Source organism: Bufo gargarizans, chromosome 10 (genome assembly GCF_014858855.1).
Source record: "Bufo gargarizans isolate SCDJY-AF-19 chromosome 10, ASM1485885v1, whole genome shotgun sequence".
Taxonomy (NCBI): Eukaryota; Metazoa; Chordata; class Amphibia; order Anura; family Bufonidae; genus Bufo; species Bufo gargarizans.
Genome location: NC_058089.1, coordinates 15,525,154 through 15,540,633, shown reverse-complemented (window position 1 = coordinate 15,540,633; position 15,480 = coordinate 15,525,154).

Sequence of the window (15,480 nt, the reverse complement as noted above, 5' to 3'; positions counted from 1 at the left end):
TGGGTGGAAAACCCAGCTCTATTATGGGGGAGCATTTAAATCTCAGGGCGCCTTTACTTCTTTTTAGGCCACTGCATTCAGGAATGGAAAGCGACAACCAATGCTCTGAGTGTGGAATGTACTCAAAGTGGTTGTCATTTCCCTTCCCCCGCACAACAGTGAGGTGGCACAGAGTTCTCATAGCCTGGAAGGAAGAACCATATAGACCAGAACAAACTTCTTATACACCTCATTACTGGTAGACATTTTGCAATGTTCTCCTCACAGTCAGGTCATCGTGCTCCTGCAGAAGAACAGAGGGAGTGAAGACCAATTTATCTGGAGGAGAGCAGGATGACGAGCGGCGAGGTGAGGAGAGATCTCATGCAGGGTGATGGCACCTCCGCTATTTATACCTCAGATTAAGGATAAAAATCTACAGAGGCTCGTCAGCTTCTTCTTCTCACCTCCTTCATGTTATTATCTCGCCTTCTCACAAGACACCACGAGAGTCAGCGAGTGTCTCATCCAACCAGCGATCGAGATGGGTTTATTATCACTGGACTGCTGTGACCGCATCTGTATCAAACGCTAAACCGCGGATGGTCATAATAATCTCATTAACAAAAAACAAAGTAAAGGATGAGACCAGCACCCTGTATGTCCTATACTGTATACAAAGTTATATTCCTGCACATAGAGCAGTATTATAGTAGTTATATTCTTGTACATAGGAGGCAGTATTATAGTAGTTATATTCTTGTACATAGGAGCAGTATTATAGTAGTTATATTCTTGTACATAGGAGCAGTATTATAGTAGTTATATTCTTGTACATAGGAGCAGTATTATAGTAGTTATATTCCTGTACATAGGAGGCAGTATTATAGTAGTTATATTCTTGTACATAGGAGCAGTATTATAGTAGTTATATTCCTGTACATAGGAGGCAGTATTATAGTAGTTATATTCTTGTACATAGGAGCAGTATTATAGTAGTTATATTCCTGTACACAGGAGCAGTATTATAGTAGTTATATTCTTGTACATAGGAGCAGTATTATAGTAGTTATATTCCTGTACATAGGAGGCAGTATTATAGTAGTTATATTCTTGTACATAGGAGCAGTATTATAGTAGTTATATTCTTGTACATAAGAGCAGTATTATAGTAGTTATATTCTTGTACATAGCAGCAGTATTATAGTAGTGATATTCTTGTACATAGGAGGCAGTATTATAGTAGTTATATTCTTGTACATAGGAGCAGTATTATAGTAGTTATATTCTTGTACATAGGAGGCAGTATTATAGTAGTTATATTCTTGTACATAGGAGCAGTATTATAGTAGTTATATTCTTGTACATAAGAGCAGTATTATAGTAGTTATATTCTTGTACATAGCAGCAGTATTATAGTAGTGATATTCTTGTACATAGGAGGCAGTATTATAGTAGTTATATTCTTGTACATAGGAGCAGTATTATAGTAGTTATATTCTTGTACATAGGAGGCAGTATTATAGTAGTTATATTCTTGTACATAGGAGCAGTATTATAGTAGTTATAGTCTTGTACATAGGAGGCAGTATTATAGTAGTTATATTCTTGTACATAAGAGACAGTATTATAGTAGATGTATTCTTGTACATAGGAGCAGTATTATAGTAGTTATATTCTTGTACATAAGAGCAGTATTATAGTAGTTATATTCTTGTACATAGCAGCAGTATTATAGTAGTGATATTCCTGTACATAGGAGGCAGTATTATAGTAGTTATATTCTTGTACATAGGAGGCAGTATTATAATAGTTATATTCTTATATATAGGAGCAGTATTATAGTAGTTATATTCTAGTACATAGAGCAGTATTATAGTAGTTATATTCTTGTACATAGGAGCGGTATTATAGTAGTTATATTCTTGTACATAGGAGGCAGTATTATAGTCATTATATTCTTGTACATAGGAGCAGTATTATAGTCATTATATTCTTGTACATAGGAGCAGTATTATAGTAGTTATATTCCTGTATATAGGAGCAGTATTATAGTAGTTATATTCTTGTACATAGGAGGCAGTATTATAGCAGTTATATTCTTGTACATAGGAGGCAGTATTATAGTAGTTATATTCTTGTACATAGGAGCAGTATTATAGTAGTTATATTCTTGTACATAGGAGGCAGTATTATAGTAGTTATATTCTTGTACATAGGAGCAGTATTATAGTAGTTATATTCTTGTACATAGGAGCAGTATTATAGTAGTTATATTCTTGTACATAGGAGGCAGTATTATAGTAGTTATACTCTTGTACATAGGAGCAGTATTATAGTAGTTATATTCTTGTACATAGGAGCAGTATTATAGCAGTTATATTCTTGTACATAGGAGGCAGTATTATAGTAGTTGTATTCCTGTACATAGGAGGCAGTATTATAGTAGTTATATTCCTGTACATAGGAGGCAGTATTATAGTAGTTATATTCCTGTACATAGGAGGCAGTATTATAGTAGTTATATTCCTGTACATAGGAGGCAGTATTATAGTAGTTATATTCCTGTACATAGGAGGCAGTATTATAGTAGTTATATTCCTGTACATAGGAGGCAGTATTATAGTAGTTATATTCCTGTACATAGGAGGCAGTATTATAGTAGTTATATTCCTGTACATAGGAGGCAGTATTATAGTAGTTATATTCTTGTACATAGGAGGCAGTATTATAGTAGTTATATTCTTGTACATAGGAGGCAGTATTATAGTAGTTATATTCTTGTACATAGGAGGCAGTATTATAGTAGTTATATTCTTGTACATAGGAGCAGTATTATAGTAGTTATATTCTTGTATATAGGAGGCAGTATTATAGTAGTTATATTCTTGTACATAGGAGGCAGTATTATAGTAGTTATATTCTTGTACATAGGAGCAGTATTATAGTAGTTATATTCCTGTATATAGGAGCAGTATTATAGTAGTTATATTCTTGTACATAGGAGGCAGTATTATAGCAGTTATATTCTTGTACATAGGAGGCAGTATTATAGTAGTTATATTCTTGTACATAGGAGCAGTATGATAGTAGTTATATTCTTGTACATAGGAGGCAGTAATATAGTAGTTATATTCCTGTACATAGGAGCAGTATTATAGTAGTTATATTCTTGTACATAGGAGCAGTATTATAGTAGTTATATTCTTGTACATAGGAGGCAGTATTATAGTAGTTATATTCTTGTACATAGGAGGCAGTATTATAGTAGTTATATTCTTGTACATAGGAGGCAGTATTATAGTAGTTATATTCTTGTACATAGGAGGCAGTATTATAGTAGTTATATTCTTGTACATAGGAGCAGTATTATAGTAGTTATATTCTTGTATATAGGAGGCAGTATTATAGTAGTTATATTCTTGTACATAGGAGGCAGTATTATAGTAGTTATATTCTTGTACATAGGGGCAGTATTATAGTAGTTATATTCTTGTACATAGGAGCAGTATTATAGTAGTTATATTTTTGTACATAGGAGGCAATTTTTATTAGTAGAAACAAACAGAAATATGAAGTATACATTTCCAACAAAAGTTTGAAAAACAATAGTCATTAAACAGAAATCTTACACCTCTAATACAGAGTAAACTCATAATTTCAATATATTGAATTCAATATAAATAAAATCTCTGCTAAAAGGATAGAAAAATAATATCAATCAAACATAATCCAATTGCATTAAAAGTATCCTCAATCTATAAAAACATTCCTCCATCCTTTTTCTGGGAGGTCATTATCACCTACCTACTGACTCCAATTAGGATAATGGAATCAACACCTTTGACCCCATTCTGGGTATAATGACCTCTGACCCCATGCTGGGTATAATTACCAGATGTGGATTCAGTTACATATTTATTCCCAGAGAATTCTTGTGCAGTCACTCAAAATTGAGAAAGCTCGTTGGAAGACCGAGTGAAATGTTTTCAAGAAATCTACAGTAAGTCCAGTTGCCTTGATTTATTCTTTACAGATATACCATGACCTGGATAAATAAGAACCTTCACGGACATTCCTCCATAATGTCAAGTCTTTCCTATTTGTCCTGGCTTCCAGGGATTTGATCCACTTCAGCTCTGACATAATGAGGTTCACTGCTTTTGTGTGCTGGAATGGTTCGTTACTGATGGACACTCTGGTTCTGGTGTTCCAGTGATAGTACTTGATGATGGTAATGATGAGATACATGGTTCCGCGGTCAATGTCACCTACATTAGATGGTACCCCATAGATGATATCTGGGTATTTTAGAGACTGCAGTCTTGGGATTTTTAGCCTACTGGATATTTCCTGCCATATTTTACTCCCTCCCCAGCACTCTGATATAAAATGTGCCATCGTATCCTCTTGCTGACAACCCAAGGGACACATATGCGATCTGACATGCTCAAAAATTTTAAATTCTCTTTAACAAAAAGCTTCCCATGCAAGGACAGCCAAGCAATGTCATAAAATTTAGGGGGAGCCTCACCGCGTTAAGGAACCTTAAACTGTCCTGTAAGATGGTGGTAGTACAATCAGCGTGGGCTGTAAACAGAAGAAGGTCTTACATACCCTGAAGTACAGTTCTTTCCTGGTCTTAGTCTGAATGTAAGACTTCTCTATACCCCACTTCTTAAAGCATCTGAGACCATAATCCAGGTACTGGGGGAGGTAGTCACGAGTCAATCTCCCTCTCTTGAGACTGCGGCCTCGTACCCAAGATTCTGCAAAAGGGAATATCCAGTCCATGACACTGTTCAGCCACAGGGAGCTGTTCTCCGAGTCCAGGCAACCAAAATTAACTTTTAGGAACAAGGAGTCAAAGAACACCTTTAGATTTATCATATCCAGCCCACCCTCTCGCCTCTGTAGGTAGGTGATCCCTCTTTTAACTGGATTCAACCTGTTCCCCCAAAGAAGTTGGAAGAATAGGCTAAAGAGCCTAGCCCAGAAAGATTCTGGCAAAGGAAAGACAACAGAGACAAATAAGAACACAGGGACCAGGTAAGTCTTCAACATTTCAACCCTTTCTCTATAGGTCAGCCTCCAGTTCTTTCATCGCTGAACCTTTGCATTTCCGGCTTCCAATCTTTCTTCACAATTTATCCTGGCATTATCTTCCCTCCCAAATTTAACACAAAGAATTTTAATATAGGGGGAGGCTTTTGCAAATTGTGGCAGATCAAAGTCTGGATCAGAATTCAGTGTCCAGAAAGCTTGACTCTTCTCAAGATTGACCAGAAACCCTGAGGCCTCTGAGTAACTTCTGATGGCTGCCGACAACATCTGCACCTCACGAGGCTCAGATATCACCAAAGTCACATCATCCGCGTAGGTAACAACACTCAGAGGCAAGCAGTGGGGGACTGGCACCCCCTGAAAATCCCACTCCTACAGCGACCTCAAGAACGGGTCTAAGGCTAACACATACAGCAGTGGACTCAACGGGCAACCCTGTCTCACCCCCGCCTCAACCCTGGACGTGTCACCCTGCCAACCATTGACCAGAGGAAAGCTCTCTGCCTGTCTATACAAGGTTTTTAGCCAATCAATACATTGTCCTGGAATACCGTACTTTGACAAAGTGGCCCATAGATACTCATGGTCTACTCTGTCAAAGGCTTTAGCCTGGTCAAGACCAACAACATATCTCCCACACCTCAGAGCTTTACATCTCTCAAATATCTCCCTTATCGAGATGACTGCTCCGGAGATGTTCCGCCCTTTCACTGTGCCGAACTGACAGCCTGCCAACAGTGCCCGGGACAAACAGACTAACCTAGAGAAAATAATTTTTGACAGAATCTTCCTGTCGACATTCAAGAGGGCAAATCAACCTCCAATTCTTGATGTCACTAGGCTTCTTACCTTTAGACAGCAGAATTAATGAGGACACCTTCATGGATGGAGGCATCAGGTCATTTTCTAGACATTTATAGTACACATCCATGAGAATTGGAGCCAAAATTCTGCTGCAATACCATCGGGACCTGGTGCCTTCTTCAGATGTAATTTATCAATGGCCCCTTAAACCTCCTCAGTGAGACCTGTGACCACTTTTTTCTCCAAACGCTTCTGGGAGTTCTCAAAGGGATCAGGTGACCCTAAGGTTCCATAATCCAGTTCAAGAACCAGGGAGGTGTGCCTTCTGTACTGATACTGACTTATTTCAGATTTCAGTCGGTTGATCTTTTGGTTTTTATCCCCACCCGCCGAATAAAGTGACTCCAATTGTTTTCGTAGCTTGAGATACTGGCTGTACTTACTCTTCCCTTTCTTGAATGACAGTCTCCTTAAGAGTGATCTCATCTCCTCCTTGACGTCCTCCCACCAGTCAGCCATATTGTCATAAAATTCTACCCTCTGTAGTTGATGCTGAGAGGGCACAATCCTGGAAATAACTATCCTCCAGAAGACTGGAGTTAAGTCTCCATAACCCCCTACCAATATCAGGGCGCTTCATGGATCCCAAGCAGAAAAACAAGGCCAGATGATCTGAATAAGGAACTTCTCGCTCTTTCATCCCACTGACAGTCTCTGCCAGACTAACAAAAACCAAATCTATCCTACTTCTTCTGTCGGCACAGGAGTAGGTAAAGTTTGACTTCCTACCTCCCTGGGTGAAGACATCACTGAGGCCTCCCTGCAAGATCATGTTATTTAAGACCTTGGAGTCCCTGGTCACTGCTCGGCCAGAGGATCTGTCACCCGATGTTCTAGCGACATTAAAATCTCCAGATAATAATCCAGGAACTGAGGTAAAAAGATACTGCTTCACCTCACTGAACAACTGGATCCTTTCCGCCACTGACTGTGGGTCATATTAATGAGCCGGAGCCTCCTACCCTGAATAGTGACTTCTAGAACCAGACATCTTCCCATAGCCACCTCTGTTAACTGATGTACTATCACATTATATTATTGGTGGTGAATATGTTAGCCACCCCGGCATAAGGCTCCACAGCCAGTGACCAGAAAAACGGACCATACCTCCAATCTCTTTCTGCCTCACCTAATAGCCCTAATGTAGTCAGACCGGTCTCCTGCAAGAAGATGACATCTGCACCAAGATACCTGAGATGGTCATACACAGTGTGTCTTGTACTCCTTACATTTATGCTGTTCACATTACTTGAAGCTATTTTTAAAGAAAACATGGCCATTAGAGCACAAAAAAGTAAAAGCAGTGAAGTCCACATCATTATAAGTCAGAGTCTGAGTTGTTTTTGTCTTCCACTTGTTTCCATGTCTGACTCTAGCTGATCTTCTACAGCTACGGGTCTTCTTTTTGTTGGGGGGTCTCCTGTGTCGCCTTCACATTCCTTGTCTATCCTTTGTAGCTCTCGCTCATAATCACCATCTGACTCTGTCAGAACTTTATACCTATTAGATATCACCATTACATCTTTGTCCCATGTTGTAATCTGCCTCGGGCTTACAGGAGGACGTGTCTTTTTTCCTCCGTTTGCCCTGCTTGCTCTTGCTCTCCTGAGGTACAGATGGTGATACAAATGAGGCTCCATCTGACTGTTGTTGGACCTGAGGGACAATCTTCATGTCACCCTGCATACTCTCTGAGCCCTGATGTTCTGGCTCTACACTATTCGACCTCTGCTGGACTTCTTGCCTGGTCAGTATTGTCCCTGACATCAAGGCCTCCTCCTCTACAGCCTCTGCCTCTTTCACCAGTTCCTCATCAGGGAGCTCTTTACAGATGTTGTGCCATGCATCTGGGCAATCTCTGTGAGAGTGGCCCATATTTCCACACAGATTGCATCTGATGGTCTGACAGCTTGCCCTTGCATGGCTGACCTCACCACATAGATTGCACTTTACCACAGTGCAAGCACTGGCCAGACAGGGTAGAAGCAGACACCTTTCTCCCTCCCAATGTAGAAGGAATTGGGTAGATGCCATGTGATATTATTGTGTTGGCGCAGTTTGACCAGGACCTTCCACCCTCCCGTCCAGATACCATCATCATTCCTGTTCTTAGTTAGGTCAGACATAAGGTCGCAGTGTCTCCGGAGCCACACCACAATATCCCGGGGAGGGACGGCCTCATTCCAGAAGATGATATTAACTGTGACAGTGTCTGTTTTGGAGATTGGAATAAAAATTAATTTACTCCAACCTTCTATGTCCCTAAACCTGGGGAAACTAGCCCAGAACCTATCCAGATTAGACATGAGCTTAAAGCGGACATCATATCCCTGTCTATCTGGTAGGTTTATCACTGCCAAGATGTCTGCTGGCATGAAACCCATCTGGCGAGTGGCGACACAGAAGTTCTCGGACCACAAACCTCCTATCGGGGGAGGTCTTTTTTGGCGCCTCGGTGTTTGAACCTCACCACGTTTCTTCTTTTAAATGCCTGGCCTGTATAGCCTGCACTAGTGGAGAAGGATGGAGCGCCACGGCTCCAGGCATTTCTAGGGGGGTCCTGGCGAGTCTCACGGGCCTGATCTACAGGGAGGGAGCCTGTTCTAGCGGGGTCTGTACTACCTTGTGTGGTTGTAGGTAAAGGGGGGAAATCCTGCATATTACTCTGCACAGCTTCTCCCACCCGGTCCACCTCTATGTCACCGTCAGATCATTTCCACACAGATTGCATGTCCCGTCCCGTCTCTGACCCAGCAGGTCCATATCCGCCATCAGTCCCAGTCTGTTCCCCAGCAATAGAGCTTTGCTCTGTCACCACATCACCCTCACACCTTGATGAATGTCCACTGTCCTGCTGCTGTGCAGTGCCTGCTGGGACTTGTGGTGCCTCTGCTAGTTCCTGGGCGTCATGCTCCTGCTCAGGGACAGCTGTAGAACTCTGTGGTTGCTGCTGCACAGTGCCTGCTGGGAGTTGTGGCAGAGGTCTCTGTGGCTGCTGTTTTTGAATGAGAAGCTTGCAGCCTGCAGCACAGGCCTTGTCATCTGCCGCGGCTTATCTGGGGTAATATGTGACTGTGATTCAGAATCAGAGAATCTGGAATCAAGTACAGTGTTCTGGCTATCTGTGGCAAACCGCTCCTGGTTCCTATAGAACTCTGCCAGGGGCCCCATCTTATCCAGGACACAGTCCATCTCATTCACCACCCCAGCCGGCTCTATGCTCAGTGAGTGCAGTCTGCCATCATACAATGTCTTAGGCTACATGCACACGACCGTTGTGCGTTTTGCAGTCAGCAAAGTTGCAGAACGGCACTGGACAACCTTTAATAACGTGGACAAAACGTGGACAAGAATAGGACAGGTCATATTTTATTCGCGGCCCACGGAACGGAGCAACGGATGCGGACATCACACAGAGTGCTGTCCGCATCTTTTGCGGCCCCACTTAAGTAAATGGGTCCGCATCCGAGCCACCAAAACTGCGTCTCAGATGCGGAACCAAAACAACGGTCGTGTGCATGAGGCCTTACTCTCAGGGTTTGCAGTCTTCCTTATGGTGGTTCAGCTCCCTCATTCTCCTTACCAGGCTTGGGATCTCCTCCGCCAGCTGCAGCTCAGGTGCACGCGCTGCCTCCTTCACCGGTGGTCTTGCTTTGGGTAAAGTCTGAGGCTGTTTGAATTCAGAGTCCTTCAGCTTCCCCATTTCAGGCTTGATTGTCTCACCACTGGCTCCAGAGTCTGCACCTGTGATACACCTGGAGACTTTGCTGCAGGTTTCCCCTGGGCCATCACCACAGGCTTCTCAGCATGCTTGATGATCCCAACACCAGCCTGAGATCTTGTGCGGCCTGAGCACACCATGGACACCAGATCCCGCTGCTGCAGGTTCTCCTGCAATATCAGTCTCTCCAGGAAGGTTCTGCGCTGTCTGTGAGCTGGAGAGGTGAGCTGCACACCTGCTGCATGGGACGAGCTATGTCCTCCATGCTGGGCACCTTGCTGGATGTTCTTTGTATTTTTTAAGTTTCCACCATAACATTCCCTTTCAGACCCGCTTGGCTTTCCAGGATTCTGTACAACTTGCATGGCAGACTGTCTCACCTCAATTGTCTTGGTACATGCTGTGGTTCCTTCTTTCTTTTCTTTAATCAATTCCATTTCTTCCTCTTCTTTTCTTGTGCTTACAACACTTCCATCTTGAGCATTTCTTTGCTCAAAGTTCACTTTGGGATTTGCATCCCCCATTGAAAGAGCCTGGGAGTTTCCTCCCAGTGAAGGCCTGGAAGCCCGGGCCTTGCATGGGGAAGTTCCCCACCCAGGGTGTCCCGTCCCTGGGCTTTCTCCAGACATCAGGAGAGCTACAACACACAACTTCTCAGCTAGAAGGCAGTATTATAGTAGTTATATTCTTGTACATAGGAGCAGTATTATAGTAGTTATATTCCTGTACATAGGAGCAGTATTATAGTAGTTATATTCTTGTACATAGGAGGCAGTATTATAGTAGTTATATTCTTGTACATAAGAGGCAGTATTATAGTAGTTATATTCTTGTACATAGGAGCAGTATTATAGTAGTTATATTCTTGTACATAGGAGCAGTATTATAGTAGTTATATTCTTGTACATAGGAGCAGTATTATAGTAGTTATATTCTTGTACATAGGAGCAGTATTATAGTAGTTATATTCTTGTACATAGGAGCAGTATTATAGTAGTTATATTCTTGTACATAGGAGCAGTATTATAGTAGTTATATTCTTGTACATAGGAGCAGTATTATAGTAGTTATATTCTTGTACATAGGAGCAGTATTATAGTAGTTATATTCTTGTACATAGGAGGCAGTATTATAGTAGTTATAGTCTTGTACATAGGAGGCAGTATTATAGTAGTTATATTCTTGTACATAGGAGGCAGTATTATAGTAGTTATATTCTTGTACATAGGAGCAGTATTATAGTAGTTATATTCTTGTACATAGGAGCAGTATTATAGTAGTTATATTCTTGTACATAGGAGCAGTATTATAGTAGTTATATTCTTGTACATAGGAGCAGTATTATAGTAGTTATATTCTTGTACATAGGAGCAGTATTATAGTAGTTATATTCTTGTACATAGGAGCAGTATTATATTAGTTATACTGTATTCTTGTACATAGGAGGCAGTATTATAGTAGTTATATTCTTGTACATAGGAGGCAGTATTATAGTAGTTATATTCTTGTACATAGGAGCAGTATTATAGTAGTTATATTCTTGTACATAGGAGCAGTATTATAGTAGTTATATTCTTGTACATAGGAGCAGTATTATAGTAGTTATATTCTTGTACATAGGAGGCAGTATTATAGTAGTTATATTCTTGTACATAGGAGCAGTATTATAGTAGTTATATTCTTGTACATAGGAGCAGTATTATAGTAGTTATATTCTTGTACATAGGAGCAGTATTATAGTAGTTATATTCTTGTACATAGGAGCAGTATTATAGTAGTTATATTCTTGTACATAGGAGCAGTATTATAGTAGTTATATTCTTGTACATAGGAGCAGTATTATAGTAGTTATATTCTTGTACATAGGAGCAGTATTATAGTAGTTATATTCTTGTACATAGGAGCAGTATTATAGTAGTTCTTAGGAGCATTATAGTAGTTATCTTGTACATAGGAGGCAGTATTATAGTAGTTATATTCTTGTACATAGGAGCAGTATTATAGTAGTTATATTCTTGTACATAGGAGCAGTATTATAGTAGTTATATTCTTGTACATAGGAGGCAGTATTATAGTAGTTATATTCTTGTACATAGGAGCAGTATTATAGTAGTTATATTCTTGTACATAGGAGCAGTATTATAGTAGTTATATTCTTGTACATAGGAGGCAGTATTATAGTAGTTATATTCTTGTACATAGGAGGCAGTATTATAGTAGTTATATTCTTGTACATAGGAGCAGTATTATAGTAGTTATATTCTTGTACATAGGAGGCAGTATTATAGTAGTTATATTCTTGTACATAGGAGGCAGTATTATAGTAGTTATATTCTTGTACATAGGAGGCAGTATTATAGTAGTTATATTCTTGTACATAGGAGGCAGTATTATAGTAGTTATATTCTTGTACATAGGAGCAGTATTATAGTAGTTATATTCTTGTACATAGGAGGCAGTATTATAGTAGTTATATTCTTGTACATAGGAGCAGTATTATAGTAGTTATATTCTTGTACATAGGAGCAGTATTATAGTAGTTATATTCTTGTACATAGGAGCAGTATTATAGTAGTTATATTCTTGTACATAGGAGGCAGTATTATAGTAGTTATATTCTTGTACATAGGAGGCAGTATTATAGTAGTTATATTCTTGTACATAGGAGGCAGTATTATAGTAGTTATATTCTTGTACATAGGAGCAGTATTATAGTAGTTATATTCTTGTACATAGGAGCAGTATTATAGTAGTTATATTCTTGTACATAGGAGGCAGTATTATAGTAGTTATATTCTTGTACATAGGAGGCAGTATTATAGTAGTTATATTCTTGTACATAGGAGCAGTATTATAGTAGTTATATTCTTGTACATAGGAGCAGTATTATAGTAGTTATATTCTTGTACATAGGAGCAGTATTATAGTAGTTATATTCTTGTACATAGGAGGCAGTATTATAGTAGTTATATTCTTGTACATAGGAGGCAGTATTATAGTAGTTATATTCTTGTACATAGGAGGCAGTATTATAGTAGTTATATTCTTGTACATAGGAGGCAGTATTATAGTAGTTATATTCTTGTACATAGGAGCAGTATTATAGTAGTTATATTCTTGTACATAGGAGGCAGTATTATAGTAGTTATATTCTTGTACATAGGAGGCAGTATTATAGTAGTTATATTCTTGTACATAGGAGCAGTATTATAGTAGTTATATTCTTGTACATAGGAGGCAGTATTATAGTAGTTATATTCTTGTACATAGGAGCAGTATTATAGTAGTTATATTCTTGTACATAGGAGCAGTATTATAGTAGTTATATTCTTGTACATAGGAGCAGTATTATAGTAGTTATATTCTTGTACATAGGAGGCAGTATTATAGTAGTTATATTCTTGTACATAGGAGGCAGTATTATAGTAGTTATATTCTTGTACATAGGAGCAGTATTATAGTAGATATATTCTTGTACATAGGAGCAGTATTATAGTAGTTATATTCTTGTACATAAGAGGCAGTATTATAGTAGTTATATTCTTGTACATAGGAGGCAGTATTATAGTAGTTATATTCTTGTACATAGGAGGCAGTATTATAGTAGTTATATTCCTGTACATAGGAGGCAGTATTATAGTAGTTATATTCTTGTACATAGGAGGCAATATTATAGTAGTTATATTCTTGTACATAGGAGGCAGTATTATAGTAGTTATATTCTTGTACATAGGAGGCAGTATTATAGTAGTTATATTCTTGTACATAGGAGGCAGTATTATAGTAGTTATATTCTTGTACATAAGAGGCAGTATTATAGTAGTTATATTCTTGTACATAGGAGGCAGTATTATAGTAGTTATATTCTTGTACATAGGAGGCAGTATTATAGTAGTTATATTCTTGTACATAGGAGCAGTATTATAGTAGTTACATTCCTGTACATAGGAGCAGTATTATAGTAGTTATATTCTTGTACATAGGAGGCAGTATTATAGTAGTTATATTCTTGTACATAGGAGCAGTATTATAGTAGTTATATTCCTGTACATGAAGACTGGTATACTGGGATTTGTATTTAACGATGAATAAAACTTTTTCTAGTTTCATTACCACACTCATCCACTGGGGAGCAGTACTGCGCCTTTTAAATGTGAACGCTTCCCCCCTATAACCAAATGTGCTGATTACTTATATACAATGAATAAAAATGATGTTATTCTTCTGGTGTCATTTCTTTGATAGAGTTTCTCATACATGTTAATACCCTACTGCTAACATATGAGGGCAAATCCATATGTGGCTGATCTGGCATGGTAACAGGTAAAGTTGGGCTTGGGGAACAGACGGCAATCAGTGAACACGCTCTTTGCTTGTCAAGCCAAGTGTTGACGTCCCACTCGATTTAAAGGCACAATAACCTGACCACCACAATTTCCCTATATTATTATTTACAGCAAGGTCTTTGTGGTCGCTGAATGTAGAAACATATGTTCTGAGGATATGAGTTAAACACATGACAAACGAAACTTAGAAAATAATTTCCATTATTCCAGAGACCTGGCTTCTACCTCCTCTAAACAATATCATTTTACTGCAGGATTCTGCAGCATCCCCACCATTTGTCATAACCCCCTTGCCCTCCTTCTCTTTAAAGGGGTCCTCTCACTTCAGCAAATGGCATTTATCATGTAGAGAAAGTTAATACAAGGCACTTACTAATGTATTGTGATTGTCCATATTGCCTCCTTTGCTGGCTGGATTTATTTTTCCATCACATTATAGGACCACCACTGAATGCAGATACGACAAGGTTAGAGCAGTCTGGGTATTTATAAAGCTTAGAAATTTGCATCACCCGTCCTTTCCTAACAACAGGATAGGCGATAACTATTGGGACCCCCACCAATCACGAGAATGAGGGCCCTGTACCCGGAACTCCCATAGAAATGAATGGAGCAGCAGCCACATTAATTTCTACGGGAGTTCCGGAGATAGCTGTTCTCATTATCGGTGGGGGTCCTGCTGCTGGATAGGTGATAACTTGAAACAACTAAAATACCTCTTTAAGGGCTCATGCCCACGAACATAAGGGCTCCGTGGGGCACTGTGGTGCACCGACTATGGGGCACCCACAGTGGATCGCGGACCCATTCACTTGAATTGCGGTGTGGAGTGTGTGGAGTGTGTGGAGCTTATTTGCAGTGTGGAGGCACGGCCAGAAACACCATGGAAGCACTCTGTAGTGCTTCCGCGGGCTTCCGATCCGTGCTTCTGCACCACATCTCCCGGATTGCGAACCCATTCAAGTGCGGGTTGCAATACGGCCACGGGCAGCATACGGTCGTGTGCATGAGCCCTAACCCTTTTATTATCTGAGCACTTAGATCTTCCTGTTCTTTTGCAAGGTGCTCCTTTCATTTTCCCTCTCTTAGGCTACTTTCAGACTTGCGGCAGGACGGATCCGACAGGCTGTTCACCATGTCGGATCCGTCCTGCGGCTATTCCGCCGGACCGCCACTCCATCCCCAGTGACTATAATGGGGACGGGGGCGGAGCTCCGGCGGTGCACGGCGAAAGCCGCCGGACTAAAAAGCCTGACATGCAGTAATTTTAGTCTGGCGGCCTTTCGCCGCGCACCGCCGTATTGCGCCGAAGCTCCGCCCCCGTCCCCATTATAGCCAATGGGGACGGAGCGGTGGTCCGGCGGCACGGCAAAATAGCCGCAGGACGGATCCGACATGGTGAATAGCCTGTCGGATCCGTCCTGCCGCAAGTGTGAAAGTAGCCTTAAGGCTACTTTCACACTTGCGTTTTGGCTTTCCGTTTGTGAGATCCGTTCAGGGCTCTCA